An 18,394-nucleotide genomic window follows, 5' to 3' on the forward strand; every position below is an offset into this window, starting at 1 on the left:
GAGGGATTACAGGATTGGTTTTGTGTTTGTTTTTTGAGGTGTTATTGCACATCTCCATTTTCTGCTCGAGTGAAAGCTGGTTTATAAACAAGCCAGAGTCAATTGCCATAGCAGCTTTTTTTCCCAGCAACAAATTCCCTTGTTAGCATCTGATCACTCCTTAATGCTGTAGATTAGTGGGGATTTTTTTTTCTTTTTTTAATGGAGCAGCTTTATGTTGAATCTTGCCATGTTACAGTATCAAAATGTAGGCCATCTATGTCTTCTGTTCCTCTGGTTCACTCTTGCTGAGGGGATTTCCCTATAGAAACTCAACAATGGAGTTTGCTGCCATAAAAGCTGCAGGGTCTTTTTTTGGACATCCGCCCTCTCCTTTGTGACTCGTTTCCACCAAAGATCAGTAGACTACTGTATAACTTCCAGACGGACTCTTTTGTGGTCGTGATTCACAATTTGACATCCATTCCACATAATTAGCTTCCTGCAAATCAATACATCATTACTCACTGTATGTGAGTTTGGTGCCTTGCTCAAAGGTTACTGAGCTGTGCATGCAGCTCTCACTATGCCATTTTGGGGGACTCCAATGAAGTCCCCCCCCCATCACAGACAGCATTTGACCATGTACATGTTAAAAAACTGTCCTTTGTAAAAACGGGGACATGCTTAAATATTCCGTCTTGGCATGTGCTAGTGCAGCTAAGCCAAAACAACAATGGTGGAACACAGTGCCGTAGTAGCGATTTGCCAATTACTGGCCTGGCATGCAAATTAAAGTGTTATTTTGGCTCTTGGGAGCCACAGAGGAAGCACCAATTGTTGATGCTCAAGTCACCTCAAGTGGGTCTTCTTGGCGTAAGCGGAGCCACTCCCCACCGGGTGACGGTGCTTCTCACCTTATCTCTAACGCCTGTTCACGATAGACAACAGTTGTGGCCCCGTTCCTTGACCCTGTGAGAAGTAAATGCTGATTGAGGCATGGTGGGGGTTTCATCATCACTTCTGTGGGATAATAGGGAGGATCTGGAAATCCCGTCCTTCCTTTGGGCCACACACATGTGAGATTATGAAAGCTCAGATGCTGTGTTGTTCTGGCTTGCGCGCTTGTTCCTCTGCAATGTGTTGTTGTAGTCGCAAGCAAACAGGATGACACACACGCGTTCTTCTACATAACATTGCGGCCGCAGCGAGGCCGTCGTGCAGCAAGTCGTCTCGACTTCCATTCCAGTCTTCAGCATGTGTCAAGTTGGTTTGTTTTTTGTTTTCTCCGCTCCCCTCGTCTCAACCCTTCTCTCTTGGTGGCACACGCAAGCATCAAGTTTCCCTGGGCTTTCTCTAAAGAGGGGATGTATAAATAGCATAACTCTCTTTTTGGCCTCCAACGCCGGTGGTTTCAGTCCACAGCAACCTCACCCGAGCTGAAGTCATAGCAGGGCACACATCGGGTTTTTTAAGCAGCAGGTAGAACGGTTACGATGGAGGCCTGCTGAGGTTTGCGACGGTTTATTATTATAACTCTGCTTTAAACGGGCCATTTAGTCTCCACAGGCAATGCGCCACACCCATATTAATCTGGCCTTCAAATGTTGTCTGTTGCTGATATGCTAGTGCTCTGATGGAGAGGGGAGAGAATCAAACAATTCAGTTTGATTGTTTTCGGCTGCGGTTAAGCAGCAACAACCTAGTAAAAGTTAGAATGTGCTTCTTAGAGTTGTGGAATATTTATATGTCAGTGTTGTCCAAACAATCCCTATGTGCATGCATCCTAAAAAATGACTAAAAACACTGGTTTTATTTACTGCATTATGACTGAATGAGGAGTTCTTAATGTAACAGCACTGTGATCCAACATTTTGTTGTCGTTTTGGTTGTGAGGTATATTATCTTGAGCAACCCGAAGCAATATGTTATTGTTCCGTCTACTGCTGAAAAAAGTGGTCAGTGATAACGCCGGACATCAGACAATGATCTGTTGTCGGGTAAGTGATGTGAATGTTATCTTGCAACCTGCCCAGGCTCGGAGCAAGTTTGAAAGGTTGCCATTCCATTATGCCTGCAGCACACCGAGCAACACGGCCGAACGTGATTCAGCTGGACAATTGCAAACAAATTACACCTGGAGATTGACCCTTACCAATTTGCTTCAGTGGAAAAACTGCCACCACTATTCTTCTTACTGGGAAAAGCCATATACAGTAATATGTATTGTTATGGCTTGGCAGGGCTGGTTTGACCACACTGATTTTAATTTTTGTTGTGAAAGATGTGGTACAACCTGATTGATTGGTAGATCTGCGACGTTGCAAATGTGTTCACCCGGGATTCAAATTTCGAATCATAGCCCAGTCGGCCACTCACGAAACGTTGCAGGACCCCACGCACTGCGAGACGGTTCAGTTGCGTTGTCGCTTGATGTGTGGAGGTCCTGATGGCGCTTGAAAACTGGCGCCTTGCCCTGTGGCCACCACAGCAAAGTCACCATTATGAAAGATGAAGGTGAATGGCGGTTGACATTTTTCTTGTCACGTGTGGTAACGTGTGTTATTAAGCTACGTTTTTCCAGGCACAAGACTGCGGCAGGAATTTAAGGAATTAAAAGTTAACAAGTCTAAACCATGGTAATACCCAGAGGCATGATGTCAAAAGCCCCACCCTGAGCTCACCCCACCTCCTCAAGAGGTGCTGCTACTGTGTATTAATATTGGAGAAAAATCACATGGTATCATAAAAATGTGACTTTATGCATATAAAAAGGTCGGTCAGGGGTTCTTCAACTGAATTACGAACAGTACCTGTAATAAGTCTTGTAATTGTGTCGTATGTATCTAAGTGCTGTGTACAGTACATTTCTTCATGCTGGAAAAATGTTAGCACCAAGGCTTGCAGGGGCTTCACCAACCGAGGAAGCGGCCTTAAAATGTTTGTTGCCTTTCTCGAGTACAACCAGATGTGTGCTTTCCCTTTAAGGTCAAAGGTCATTTGCCCAATAGAAAAATGGCGAGCACATTTCTAGAACTTTCAAAACCTGTCTAAGATTACCGAATGGTTGAATTCTTTGTCTAATCAGTAAAGGTCAGACTAAAAGTCCCAGCCTGCTTGTGGTCTGTGCCAGCAAGCAGATCACATGACATGCTAAAGAAGAATATATTACACCCATTACACACGACCCTTTACAATAGGAATGACAATGCCAGTTTTGTCTATGTCCTTTTAGCTGCAAGGTACTTTATTAAGATAATCTTTTTGCACTATAATATAATTCTTCCTACATTTTGAGATGATATTTTTGCTTATTATTTTAGAGATATTCTATACCTGAGCATATAAACTGAAAATTGATGACTATTGTTGTTGAGAAGTAATGCTATATACAGTATGTCACTGATTCTGTTTGCGGATTAGGGCAGAACAACTGTAGAGGTTGTTGGGATTTCAAAAGAATTTTGACCGTAGCAGACAATAAAAATCAGAAGTCCATTTCAGAGTCAAACTCTCTCCGTCATAAAACATTTGATTGCAGACAATTTCAGGTGTTGTTAACATAATGTTAACATTTGTAACTTGATGCAACGGTAAATAGGAGTTAAAGGGGAAGTCAACCCCAAAAATGTCTTTACAATAATATGCTCTATGCAGCCCCATTAGTCTAAACACGGCATTCTGATTTTATATTGTGTTTGAGGAGTATGAGTTAAGTGGTAAAATCCACCCGATTTTGTCCTTCTCAGGGGGCGGCCATTTTGTCACTTGCTGTCGACTGAAGATGAAATCACAGTTGCTCAGGGAACAACCAATCATGGCTCAGCTTCAGAAAACAGTTGAGCTGTGATTGTTTGTAACCTAAGCCCTGAGCAACTGTGATGTCATTTTTTCAGTCGACAGAAGTGACAAAATGGCCGCCCCCTGAGATGGCTAAAAACAGATGGGTTTTACTACTTACCTCAAACCCCACAAATGCAGTATTAATCAGGATGCTGTGTTTAGACCAGTGGAGGTGCACAGAACATATTATTGTAAAGAAAATGTTGGGGTTGACTTCCCCTTTTAACCACTGTTAATAATTAACTACAGTAAAACAATCTACCTAAACTCGAAACCTTAAATCGCGAGATGCACCCCCTTGCTGAGGCTGCTACTTTGGAAATGTGTGTTGAAAAAAATCTGAGAAATAAAGAGAACACATGTCATGTCATGTCAAGTCAAATTTATTTATATAGCCCTTAATCACAGGAAAGTCTCAAAGGGCTTCACATATGCACCAGATCATATACATGACACCCCCTGATCTTAACCCCCAACACATGCAGTAACCAAGTTACCGTAATTCTTTGCTGCATACTGTTTTGAGAAATTTTATGGCAATTCAGGCGTGCTGTTTTCCAACATTGGTGGAAAACATTTTGTCAAGAATATCTGTTCAATTCTGACTGTGCATTATTTAAAAACAGTTAAAGATCTCCTAGTCTTATGTGTTGCTGAACTTTTAAAAACTTTTGAGAACAATTTCCTACTAAACACTGACAAAAACGCATTGAACAAGAATGTATTGTTTAAGCAGTCACGTAATTGACTAGGAATCAATTTAAAGCAATAATGATCAGTTAGGGCTGTCACAATCGAATCATTTTAGAATCGATTGTCCTTTCGACTCTTCCATTGAATAACTGAGTAATCGGATGTTATGCTAGCAGAAGCCCCACACTGGCCTCAATCCAACATTCAGCCACTTTGATATTTGTAGCATGTCACATTTATTGGGTTCTTAGACATTTCAACACTTGATGGTATCTTAAATTAGATCCAAAATGCTTGAGGTGCAAATTCATATCAGTTTCATCAGTTGCAAATTTTAAATTATCTTCGTCACTGCTTATGCGGGTTACTGTAAAATTGTCCAATTAAGGAAATAGATATCTTTGCTCATTTTGCACAGTTTTTTTTTCCTTTTCAATAACTGAAGACTGCACTCCATGTCATATTTGTTCTTGACAGCTTCTTGGAGTGTGAATGTTGAAGGGCTTTTATTTGTGTAATTCCTCAGTGTGATGATATTTTCACCAACCAATATCACAGCATTAAGGGCTTTAGTCATCTGAGGTCTTAGTGATGATTCTGTTCTTGGCTTCTGACCAGAAGCATTGTCTGAAATGGTGATTTTCTTTTCTTTTTTTCTACCTTAGGTAGCTGTATAATTTACATTCCCAATGAGATATATTTATTTTTCTCTAGAATGCATTCAGAAATGAGAACAAACAGTAGTCAGGGAGCGGTTTCTCCCACAAGTGAAGATGAGACTGAATATAGGTCAGTTTGTGTATTCTGGGCTTGGAAAAGTCTTTCCCATAAAATCCACTGCCACTCTCTTTCTCATATACCAGTACATATTTTTCTTCCTCTTAGTAATTGTAATTTTAGTTGGTGATAATTGCGGTAATGGATCCTCTTTATACTACTCAGAAACCCCATTACTACAAATGACTGTTTTGCCCAAAAAACATGGTGGACATGCTTCATTCAACGGCTTATATTTAAACCTCTAAGGCCAAACACAACCCCTTCTTTGTAATAGATTTTTTTTCCTCCTTAGATCCATTGCAGGTAAAAATTGTTACCATCTTAAAACCCATAGTACAGGCAATGTACAATAACCGTACAGACAATGTAACATTTTAAAATTCTGAACTCTCTTGTAAGTGCAAAAAAAAAGCATATAACCCCGAAATAGCCATTTATGCAACACAAATTACTTACACAAATTCTTCTCAAGAACATGCTATTTTATGAGATGTTGCCTAAAATTTGCTTGAAGGATCAACTTTGCTTTTCCTCTCACCTGGCCTTTGGTGTGAGTGAGGTCTCATGGGTAACTGGTGGCTCACAGTACATCACACTCCAGTGTCCAGATGGCCTCCTCAATCTGGTCCATGATGCTATCTGCACATCACCGCATGTGACCCACTCATAGGAAAAACCACTGTGGAAAAGAAGAACCTGAGTGTTAGGACCGCAACAGATGCAGTACTCAATTACTTAGTGAACATTACCTGGATGAACAATCAGTAATCAAGTCCGATAAAGTCATCAGTTTAGAGTAAGAGATTTGCAAGGCAATCTTATTGATATGGAGCAACTGTTTCATCCACAAAGGTTATCCAATGTCTTTCATAGAGAAAATAGCAAAACAAGAAAATAATAAAGTAGTTGTCAATGCAACTTACATTGTGGTATGAAAGGGGTTCAGTCAAGCATATGATCTTTGGAGTCAAAAATATAAACTGACAATTGTTTTGTTTTTTTTCCATTAAAATTCAGGTTACAAGTTAGTGATTTAGATGTCTATATCCATTTCTGTAAGAAGGTTTTACCTTAGGTTCTATTTTTTTCTGTAGGAAATACTGCAATTTAATGCATTTGCTCCACAGTCATAAGTGTTCATCACCAGCAAGCATTTATTAACTATAAATGCAATGTTTTAAGTAACATTTTAATGTTATTAAAGTCTCTGTAAAGTGGGAAAAATGTTTCTTCAACTTGGCATGCCACAAAGACAAGCGTTGTTAATGACACTGCCAAATTAAAATGATTAAAAAATGTGGATTTTTCTTCCACTGCTAGGTACGCTCTAACTAGGATTAGAATCAAAACTAAGAAATAAATCAATGCAGTGAAGAATATGCTACTTTTTCTTTAGCGTATAGATCACAGACAACAAACGGTTAATTACTTTCAAATCCTTGTCCCTTCATCATGGAACCCACACGAAGAAGTTCATATGATGCAAGTTTTAAGTTGAAGGCCATCGATCTTGCTATTCAGGAAGGAAACCACGCTGCTGCACGCAAGTTTAGCATCAATCAGTCTATGGTGAGTTGTTGAAGGCGGCAGTGGGAAGTGAAATGAAGATAAGTACTGGTTATTTTCTCTTGGTGCTGTTCCATTTTAATCAGCAAAGTTGCTGCCGCATTAAAGACACTGTTAGGAAAGGTACAGGCACATACTGTACATGTACATTTACAGTTAAAAATTATTCTGTAAATGCAGTAAATATCAAATTTTTCAACAAAGAACGACACGTCTTCATGGGTTTCAGCGAAGATGATAAAAGTGACTTGTAATTACAAACAGGAGAAATGAAGATAAATAAATGCTGGTTGTTTTCTCTTGGTTCTGTTCCATTTTAATCAGCAAAATTGCTGCCATGTTCAAAGGCACCGTTAGGAAAGAATCTCTTCAGGTACATACATGTACATTTACAGTTAAAAATCGTTATGTAAATGGAGTAAATGGGTGTGGATTATGTATCGTTTTTATCTTTCTTTTTTGATAAGAGTGGATGCGGCTTATATATGAAGGTGCGGCTTATAGTCCAGAAAATACGGTAAATATATTACTTAAAGTTTCTGGTGGTGGGAATATGGGGCCAACGCGGAGCTTTCCATGCCATGACGAGAGGTGCTCGCCACTAGCTAGCTTGCGAGCTAACAGGCTTGGGTAGTAACAATTAGGTAACTCGCATTGTGACGGGTGACCACTGACACAAACGGAGGCGCTCAAGTTCTTATATAGACTGGGAGGTAACATTCATGCATGATACTGAAGTGCCTCACTGACGCCCAAAAGTTCAGGAAACTGAAATGGTGTTAAAACTGTTTCATCTTTACAGATATCGCCACAATTGAGTGCCACCTACAGTAGTTCTCACTTCACAAGTTTTCAGCAATTATTTTCAAACATGTGCAGTAAAGAAATCTCAGAATTCACTTTACAGGGTCTTTCACGCTTGTACAAGTGTAAAAATAACTTGATTGCTGTAATAGTAAATTGTAAAACTAACAAAAGGTGAAGACGGAGGACTACTGGAGACGTTTTACATTTGTTCATTAGATATATGCTCACTGAGCCCAAAACTAGTTGCCATTTCAAGACGTGGTTATATATTCATCATCATGCCAATCATCCATTCATAAATGTGCACAGGAAAGCTTTGGTCCGTTGCTATTTCATCCCCTTGTGAACTACTGAAAGGACTATTTAGTTTAAAGTCCTTCAAAGTGCAAGTGAGTAAGGGGGGCGAGGGTAGTAACTGGACAACATTCAAAGAAGACTTCTTTGTTTTTTAGCGATTGGATGTGCCAAAACAGCTTTCTCTTGGAAGAACGCGAGGGATTGGTTGAAGCGTTGTGGGAGTTTTCGGGGCGTGTGAGAGTAGAGTTGTGAATTAGAGCCTCAGGGAGAAAAAAGTCTGCCGAGGTTCGCTAGAATCCTTCATTGTGGCAGCACCACGGGCCATTCTCAAACTCTGCAACACTTTGACCTCTGGAGAGGGAATTTCGAAATTTATTTATTCAATTTCATGCCATGTCGACCCCAAAATGGCCCCAAGGCCTCTCCAAAACAGCGCTCTGCCCCTCCCCTTTGTGCCTGGCTACCCTAAAAGAGACCATTAATGGACGCATTGTTTTACAGCTTGTTTTCTCGTGGATGGGAAGGGGTGGGGAGTTTGCTGGTGACCAGAGAACTTGCACACAAGAATCCTCAGTAGGTGTGTGAACTAATGACATTGAAAAGGGATTCTGGTAGCCAACTGGACCTCTAAATTCATTTAAAGGGGAAGTCAAGGCAAACATATTTTTTTCAAGAATATCTTCTATGCAAGCGCACTAGTTGAAACAGGGCGTTCTGATAAATATTGTGTTTGGGGAATAAGTCTTAATCCACTCGTTTTTAGCCAATTCTGGGGGCAGCCATTTTGTCTTCTGTCGACTGAAAATGACATCACAACTGCTCACAATGACCAATCACGGCTCAGATTCAGAAAACGGGATTCAGCCGTGATTTTGATTTTAATGACCAGTAACTTGAGTCACTTATTCTAGAATAGTGCCATTTAATCCAAGGCTTCCAAAACAGGAGTTGAAGACCTTGGTGATCCATCCATCCAATATCCAATCCGCTTCTCCTCACAAGGGTCACAGGCGTGCTGGAGCCTATCCCAGCTGTCTTGGGGCAGCAGGCGGGGTACACCCTGAACTGGTTGCCAGCCAATTGCACGGCACACAGAGACAAACAAACATTCATACTCACAACCACACCTAGGGGCAACTTAGAGTGTCCAATTAACCTAGCAAGCATGTTTTTGGAATGTAGGAGGAAACCGGAGTACCCGGAGAAAACCCACCCTCGGTGATATTACGGTAAATAAGCGTCACATTATACCGTGTGGACTGGCTTGATGGTGGAGGTCAAAAAGTGTCCTGAGTCTGACATGGCAGACGTGAGGGCAGCAGGCTACTTTACTCGCCGTCCATTGGAGCGAACGCAAGGCCACACCAGCATATGGTCCATCTGGCTCTTCACACCTCACTGTCTGGCTCTTTGTTGCTGCCCATTAAGTGCGGCAGTTCGCAGACCCTCAAACACATTTCTGACCCTTTGACTGAAGGTCATACAGTCATGCTGGATGGATTGTACATGACACTGTGCGCAGTTGGCTGTGATAAAGAGTGTTTGCAATGTGTCAGGTGGCAATGATGATGGATGTTGGCTTAAATGTACGCGTCAGGTCAGATGAATGACCTCTGAGAATGAATACAATCGGTTCCAGGATGGTGGTCGACCTCTCATTTACAGAACAATTTTGCCCATATGACGAAAGAGGAAGATGTAATATGGCTCACGCATATCGTTTTTCAATTCTAAATTGTCAAGTATAAAAAGAACCTAATGCCTCTAAAAAAATGGACGTCAATCAAACAGGCTCCATTTGATAACAGGTGCTAATGATTATTCATAAATGTTTACATTACAGCGTGGCTGGTTGGTTACCGGTTGGTTTATGATCATGATCATTTGAAATTCGATTATATTTCTAAAAAAAATCATCCTCTAAAACTATTTTTCCCCCTCTTTAATTTTTGCAAGTCATCAGTGACAAAGTGGTTCAGCTAATTGATGGAATAATACATTAAATCGATTCTAAAATGATTTGATAATGACAGCCTGAAACTCTGTTGGGATTGGGCATTGTTTTAGGAAGAGAATTTTAAATATTGTGCGGATGGAGGTAGTTTTCAATCAGTAGTGTAACAACATTTAGAATTTTAACAAAAATGTTCCTTAATTTCTCAGCCATTGAACAGGTATCTATTCAGGCGTTCAATAAAGACTTGTCCAAATTGCGATGACCTATTATTGCTTTGGCTGAGGTTTCAATCAACTCAGTGTTTTGTCAAATTTCGGGTCTGAATCCAAAACGAGGCAATCTTTTGGTGATCACAGCTTGTCATAGTAAATGGATCGTCTGTGAGCAATTTTATTGATTCTCTCTTAGATTCCTGTCTGTTGTGTTATTTTGCATTTACTGTATGCCCTCCTATGTTGACGTTGTTGTGGCCTTAAGTCCCATAGAAGAACCCAGTTTTTTATTTTTGTCTTGAACTGAGAACGTTTGTGAAAACCTGAACTAACTGGTGGATGGATGAATTGTCTAATTGTCACGGTTGGAGCACCGTTTTAACTTTCACACTTGACTTGAGATTCAGTGGAATTAGTAGTTAAACATGTTCTTCCTTTTTTCACAAAGGCCACACTTCCTGCCCTGAAAAAACATCTGCTGCAAGACGCACGGCTTCGTTGTACAGACTGTTTATTTTCCTGCCCCGGCTCCTTGTGCCTCTTGCCTATCTGCTTGAATAGAATGATATTTGTATTTGTCTGAAAAAAGAGCTTGTTTTGCTCTCCTAACACTTCTTCCTGTTTGTGGGCCACACGGAAACACACTATGCGCTTCTGTGGCACTTTGTTTTCCTTCAGCCTTCTCACATATTTTTTGTACATTCACCAGCCACATTAGAAACGATATGATGGAATTCAACACAGTGCAGTGCAAACTATAATCACTATGGTAAACATATATAGTATACATATCATGAACCGTGCTGATTTAAACAAAACAAAACAAAAAAAAACATTGTCATCTTTTTGCAAACACAGTTTCACATATTGTGCTTCTATTGGAACTCGTTAGATTGTGTAAATGTACCTCATGTTGTATGTTGCTGCAATAAAGTGGAAGGTGATGCAGCAGTGGACAGTTTCACAATTTGCGTCCACATCTGATCACTGGATATAATTTTTAGATGATGCAATGTGCACTTACGATAAAAAATGCCTCTAGTGACATACTTCTGTAAATGCACATGATGCTTCTTGTCATGTGAGAACCAGTGCTTGCTTTCTTCATGATATCTCCACACCGATCATCTTATGGCCACACTGGTTCTTGTTTTAAGTGTGAAAATACTCAACAGTTTTTAGGTCAAAGGAAATAGTGCAGGATGAGAATTGTAAAAAAAAATAAAACACGCCAAATACAACGCCAACACTTGTAACTCCTGGTTAGGATGACAGGACAGAACATGGTTGAGCTATCGTGCAGTTTGCAGGGCTCTGCCACTAGATTACATGAGCCTCAAAACAATAATGCCCAGAGGCTCTGGGCTCATCTGACCCTTCAAGAACAAAAAACAAACGCTACTTTCAAAGGCACACCGCCATCATGGTGCTCATGTCCCAATCAAAGCACAAACTGTGTTCTATCCAAGATCCCAACTCTTTCTGTGGACTAGCGGCTTTGCTGTTCTGGGTACCAAGTGAGAAACTGACGGGCAATGCAAAAACATATTTATGCAGTAGATCTATTCAATTTAGCAATACATATCATAGATGTACGATATAACATGTTTATCATACCATATTTTTCATATAGTTTATGGCAGTGGTCCCCAACCACCGGTCCCGGGCTGTGGCCCATTTGGCCCATAGAGACACAGACAAAATTGTGTCATCTTTTGATCATGTACATGTACCTACATAGGATCGTAACATTAAGATTATTTAAGACATATTCATTATTCCCGAGGGGTTGATTTTTAGTAGTTCATTGTGTTATTTTATATTGTTCTACGTTTGTTGTAATGTGGACTAAAATAGGTGAACTGAATGGAAAAAAAAAACCCCTATCTTTTTCATTTTATTTAATTTACTTAAAGTTCTTATGTTAATAAAATATTGAATTACTGTGTTTTCAGTAGCAGTGCTTTAAAACTGGCAATTTAAAAGCAATTCAAAGTTGACTTTCAAAACCCCTTTTTACATTTTACAATGTTTTCATTTTGGTTTGTTGTTTCGCGACTTTATTTTACTGACATGAGTCTTTTAAAATCCCCTGAGTTGTGCTCAGCAGCAATCTATGAAGAGCTACATAGGCTTGTTATTCGCCTCCTGTGGGATTGCATCATCAGCAGTTTACCTTTACAGCCTGCCGCCCTTCTGGCAAGAGGCTGTCATGTGCAACATCTCTCTTGAGTCCTTGCTGGCAGTTCACAAGATGAATTTGCGTCCCATCTGACCAGCGATTGTTAACACACTGATTGATGTCGCTACACTTTTCATTGGAGCAAGAATGCATGCGTAGTCTGCAAGCAATCATATGTGAAAAACGCTACAGCAGGAACAAAGCCAAGAACCATTTATTATATTATAAATAACTCAATTAATGTTCCCAGCACAAAACTATGAGTTATGTAGCCTATGTGATAAGCTTTCATTTCGAACATTTATAAACACCATTACCATTCCTCAAAACGCAAACAATTGTAGTGTTTGTAATTCTTCACACAACTCTCCAGCTCTAATTTCAGTTATGAAAAGATAATTTAACTAAGTGAATTATTTCAATGCCGTTGTAAATGGCAAGTGAATATAGTTTGAACTAGATTGATATAATGCAAGCTAATTTGTGAGGTTAATAGATTAATCAACTGATTGAAGTACTCGAGGTTCTGTTGATTCAATTTCACTCAGTGTGAGGTCGAAAGAACAACGAAACAAATCACCAAAACTGCTTTCTTCCACCTCAGGAACAAATCGCGCCTCCGCCGTTCACTTTGTTTCATTGCCGCCCAAACCCTCATCCACGCCTTCATCACCTCCCGCCTTGACTACTGTAATAGCATCCTCTACGACACAACCTCCAAACTCCTTAATAAATTGCAATATGTCCAGAACGCTGCCGCCCGCCTTCTCACTCACACCCGCTCCGGTGATCATATCACCCCCGACCTTAAAAACCTTCCACTGGCTCCCCGTTCCCCAGCGCATTCAATTTAAACTCATCCTACTCCCCTATAAAGTCAAATGTTCATCCTTAGTTAATATGGAGATATGATTTTTTATTTTTCACTTTGAGCACCACAGTGATTTAAACAAACTACAAGTACAATTTGCGGTAGTTGTGAGTACCCATTGGCTAAAGATAAGACCTTGTCTTTTCCAATCGGAAGATCATATACCTTAATACATGACCCTCCACTAGACCTCACTATTCACCACAGTTATCTGATGTCCGAAAAAAAGCACAAAGGTCATCTGAGATGGCGATAGGAGAGAGTAAACAAGGACCATCAGCTGCGTCCTTTTGCTTCTCAGTATGCTTATTAAGAAGTAATGAGCCCAACAACTGTGTCCAGAGGGGAGACTCCAGTTACAGCGTTTTCTTTTCATGACTCCAGCATGCCGCTTTGCTACGGCTCATATCTTAATGTCAATATATAAAGTGCTTGGCGGTATTGTCTTCTCTGAGCAAATGGCGTGAAGCCTGTGTTGATGGTTGTCATATGTCCCCTTTCAGCTGCACTGTTTGTACCTACAGTACATGGCTAAACGCAGCTTTAACTCTATTGCTGATTTTCCGTACGCAAAGTAGATATTTCTGTTGTTGTTAATCAACGGCAATGCTTCATTGGTACCTTGACTTAAAGCGTAACTAGAATTATTCGTAAACAGAGACGTTTGTAACTGATTTTATTAAAAAGTGAAGTACAACTGAACTGTACTTGAAATGTTGCTTCGCCTCGCATGTCTCATGTGTGTTTGTTCATGGGGGAAATTCAAGGTGGTCTCCGACTTCCTCCTACTCCTGCGACAGAACCAAAAAACTTGGAACACAGTCAATTAGTTTGCTGGTGGTTGTGCTTCAACTTTGGTGAATGTAAATTGCTATCTTAATTGTTCACAGTTCAACATCTGTAAACTTCCTCTCTCATCATTCTCCAAGCATTGCTCATTTTTAGCTCAGGTCCCCGAATTGGAAGCTGGCTGTGTTGTGTATCTCTCTTGCCCACAGACCACAATGATTACTTTGTCCTACATTGGATATTCCACCAGGTTGTGTTTGTGTTGTGCACTGTTGTTATGTGTGACATAGTAACATAGTAATTACATTCTGGGTGCTGATTGGCTGTGACGATTCGATGTGTGTCTTTCAGTTCAAATTTACCATCTTGAGCAGATTGTGCTCGCCCCCCTCTCGTTTCGCTTCAAACAGATCAAATCGTGCCGCCCGGCGCAGATTCACACCTATCTGCGCAGAATGCATCGACATTTTAATAACATTTATTTTTTTACCTTACAGTGCACTTGTATCGGTGTCGAGTCAGGCAGTGATCTGCCAAGTTCTGCTGATAGAGCCGTGATGGGGAAAAAAAACATATTGTGAGGCACACTACTGCAAACTCCACCACGTCGGACATGTTTAGGATTGTTCAGTCCTGGCAGTGTTCTGTATTCTACTGAAAGCCAATTTTGTTTTGGTCTGTTTTTGATTGTGATTGTACTCTCAAATTATTTCAGTCAAGAGGATCAAAGTATTGATTACTGACACATCACTTGGCATATGTTTTGTCCGCGCACACCCTGCTCCACCTACTGATGTCAGTGTCTGAGACAGGATGGTGGCTGGAGAAAGCCCGAATCTTCTCTCCAAACAAACCTGTGTGCTTTGTAATGGAACAATGACAACAGCCAACACAATCCTGGTTGAGGATGGCCAATAGAGTGAGAACTGGTTGAGGAGGGCCAGAATGAGAACTGGACTGAAAGGATCTCTTTGTTGCTCCTGGCCCACCATCCTCCCAACTATAATCCATCCTGTCACCACATCTGTGTAGCACATTTTTTGTTGGATATTTGTAGTTTTTAAACTCGTTTTAACTTGTACCATTGTCACTTCCCCTATTTTATTTGTTCATCTTTTGCTCTCTCTCAGCCTGCTATCATCATCATCAGACACTTCTTGTCTTATTTGGCACTGGGCACTCTCTCACTTGATGATTGAACCCTTCAGTGTGGACTTGTGACAAATTGCCATATGGGGGGAAAAAAATAATTAGTGCACACCTCAAGCACACAGTATTGTAGGTTCCTCCCCAAAATAACAGCCAGTATGTACTCAACTATGAATTCCCTTTATCCCTGGTTTTAATTAGAGAGGTGGCACCTCAGAGTTTTTGCATTCTATTTTGGTCCCCTCAGAAATTATAATGGCTTCAATCTTGTGAGCAAATGTGTGATTATAAGTTTTGGTCCTCTTTAAGAGGGGGGAGCTACTGTAAGTAACACTTGGTGTTGACTTGGAGTTTACTTTTATAGAGCATAAAGTGTTTTATTGGCCCTGACTTGAACTTGAAGCAGCAACATGTCATAAACAGCATCAAAATAATTTGCATGCTGCAGTCGCTCGTAATAAGCGCTAAAGCATCTCTGTTGTTCCCATTGAGACCCAGATCACCTATTTTAGTGGCCGGTAAAGCTTTGTCTCCACCACACAGGTCAATAAAGTTCAAATGAGTACAGCCACTGCTTTTTTGTTTCCATTATGGATTATATCAAAATAATTGATTTATAATGTGCTACTGCTACCTTTTAGCAGCCATCCGTTGCGGTACCAATCAGGTTGATGCACTACCTAAAGGGTGGTGCTTGACTCATTGCAGGTCATTGATTTGTGGAATGGGAAAAACACACACATCAAATCTTGGGCATCATCGTAAGAGCCATTATTTGAAAGGTAATGTACTGCTTTTGAGCTGTGAGTCAATCGATTTAGCTCATACAGTTCAAATGAAAAGTTCCATGCAAATCCACTCATTTTAAACTCTACAGAGCTGAAATGTACTTTACCTCTACATCTCAAGTTAGCTTTAGTTTTAGTGCTCATGTTACTTTTTATTCTTGCGTGCCACTGTTGTGCAGAGTTGCTGAGTGAAATGACCACACAAAGGCTATTTTAAATTACGACAATATGAATTCTGTTGGCTGTGTGGAATTGATAGCAACTGGTTGTAGGCATCAAATTCAGTGAATATTGGGTTTAAAAAACAAACAAGAGAGTTTGAATTTAAACTTTAGATATCTTGTCTTTGTAGTGTATTCAATTGAATATAGGCTGAAAATGATGTGCAAACCATCATATATATATATTTTTTTACATTTTACCCAGGGTCTCGACTTCATTGGAATTGTTTGTAGTACAGCGAAAAAATAAAAAAGGAATCTTTGTTTACTTTAAATCTGGTGCTATTGTACCTCTAACACAATGTCAATCAGACAGTGGCAGTAGGTATGGCGATTTCACAAAACTTTGAGAGTGTCCGCTCTTCCTTTGTACAACAGTTTGCACAATTCAATGCCGTCACAACAGAATTGCAAGGCGAGGTCCGAGCCCTTAGCAACACTCATAAAGTGCAACACCATTCATTACATCGACAGCAAGAGGAAGGAAGATGAGGAAGGAGGTGGGTGCGGATAACATTTTCATTCGGTGGTTTTGGAATTGACATCTTTTTCCCTCTTATTTTGGAGGCGATGGTTGTCTGGAGCTTAGGTTGAAAGTCAGATGGTTTGAGGAGGTTTAAGACTGTCAGATAAGGGATAATGGACAGAAGAATGGGGAAGCGGTGGCAGAAGAAAGATTCACATCCCTCTTTTTTTCACCGTCTTTGTTCACGTGTCACAATTGCTACTGGCCAGCATGCAAGCACAAAAGTGCACACCTCCACAATCACATTTGATGTGATCCTGTTATGGTCATTATATTGGAAGCAGTTTGACAGTTCAACAGTTATTTTGGTTTCTACCTTCGACATCAACTTTCGGGTGCATTAACTCACTTGATAGAATACATCCGCAGTTTCAGAAAACAAACAAAGTAAACTAGCAAAAAACGTTGGTATGCGATATCATGTTGTTCACTTCTGATCCAGGGTTTGCATTAGAGTGACAAATACTGATTCGGTTGTGTTTCCATGGCAGGACGGCAATAAACATGACATCATAGCGGTGTGTATCCCACCAGCGAATTCAACTTGCATAACACGGCACAGTTCTGACTTTAGTTGGACAGAATAGAAAACATTCTCCCTACTGTGGCCAACAGCCACACACTGAGAAAGAAATACAGGAGGCTCTCGTTCTCCATTGTTGTCATTCATTCGTGTTTTGCGATGACTGGTGCTCTTTCATGCAGTGCTATTTTGAAGTGGAAAAAGTGGTCACCCTAAATAGTGACAACCAAACAAAACAACCAAATAGGTGAATAGAGTCCATGGCTGTGTCCGAATGTCCACACTATTCCCTATATAATGCACTATATAGGGGTCACAACATTTTGTAGGGGTGTCCAAATGTACAGAGAGATAATATGTAATACACTCAAAATTACCGACAATGCACTTGGAAAAGTAGTGAGAACAGGTGAAAATTGACCACTAATATAGACCAAAGGTCCCCAGATACCAGGCCCGCGGGCTACTCCGAAAGAAGAAAAAAATTAGCGTACTTCTGTTTTATTTAGTATCCGAGGCTTAAAAATATTTTATTTTGAAAAGTGACTGGATTCTATGATGGACTTTTGACGCATGTCAAGATGCTACGGTGATTGTCTGTTAGCCACGTAACACTAATATTTAATCCACTAGCTAGCAAAATGAGTCAAAAACAGACCACGCACAAAGCCAGCTCTACATAATCTGCGGCGAGTGCCTCTTGATTTAACGTTATGGTGAGTTTTATGTTTTCATTTGCTTCATATTTGTTCTGTAGTGTCTGTTGCAGGTTTAAAAGTTACCATAGTGACCATATAAAAGCGCTGTTACTCCGGTTATGGTGCTGGTGCTGCTGGTAAAGGTACATAAAAATAGACAGTGGACTTGCGTTTGTTGTCGAAGCATTTCATTAATCAACCGCCCCATTCTGATTTCATGAAGGACTACAGAAATCAGAGAATAATTACTGTTGAAATCCTAAACTCAGAGGATTTGGACGATTTTAATTCAAACAATCATTCTAGGGGGAAAAAAGTGGATTAATTTAACAATTGATTGTTTTTGTTGATTAGTGGATTAATTTAGCTTATTTTCTTTTCTGTTCATGGCTCCATTAAAAGTGAGAAAAAAAGTTATGCTCATGTGACGCAATGTTGTTCAAAGGCTTAATGCCTTATTAAAGTGGAAGTCAACCCAAAAATCTTCTTTACAATAATATGTTGTCTGCAGCC

The 18,394-nt window shown here is 40.2% G+C and overlaps 1 protein-coding gene across 2 annotated transcripts in view; it reads left to right on the forward strand.

Annotated features, from left to right (window-relative positions):
- The window catches only part of prex1 (phosphatidylinositol-3,4,5-trisphosphate-dependent Rac exchange factor 1), a 92,038-nt gene that overhangs the window by 4,315 nt on the left and 69,329 nt on the right, over positions 1 to 18,394 (forward strand). The gene's annotated exons all lie outside the window — the stretch shown is intronic.

This window comes from Filicampus tigris, chromosome 1, assembly GCF_054856515.1.
Source record: "Filicampus tigris isolate MCC_2025a chromosome 1, RoL_Ftig_1.0, whole genome shotgun sequence".
Classification (NCBI taxonomy): domain Eukaryota; kingdom Metazoa; phylum Chordata; class Actinopteri; order Syngnathiformes; family Syngnathidae; genus Filicampus; species Filicampus tigris.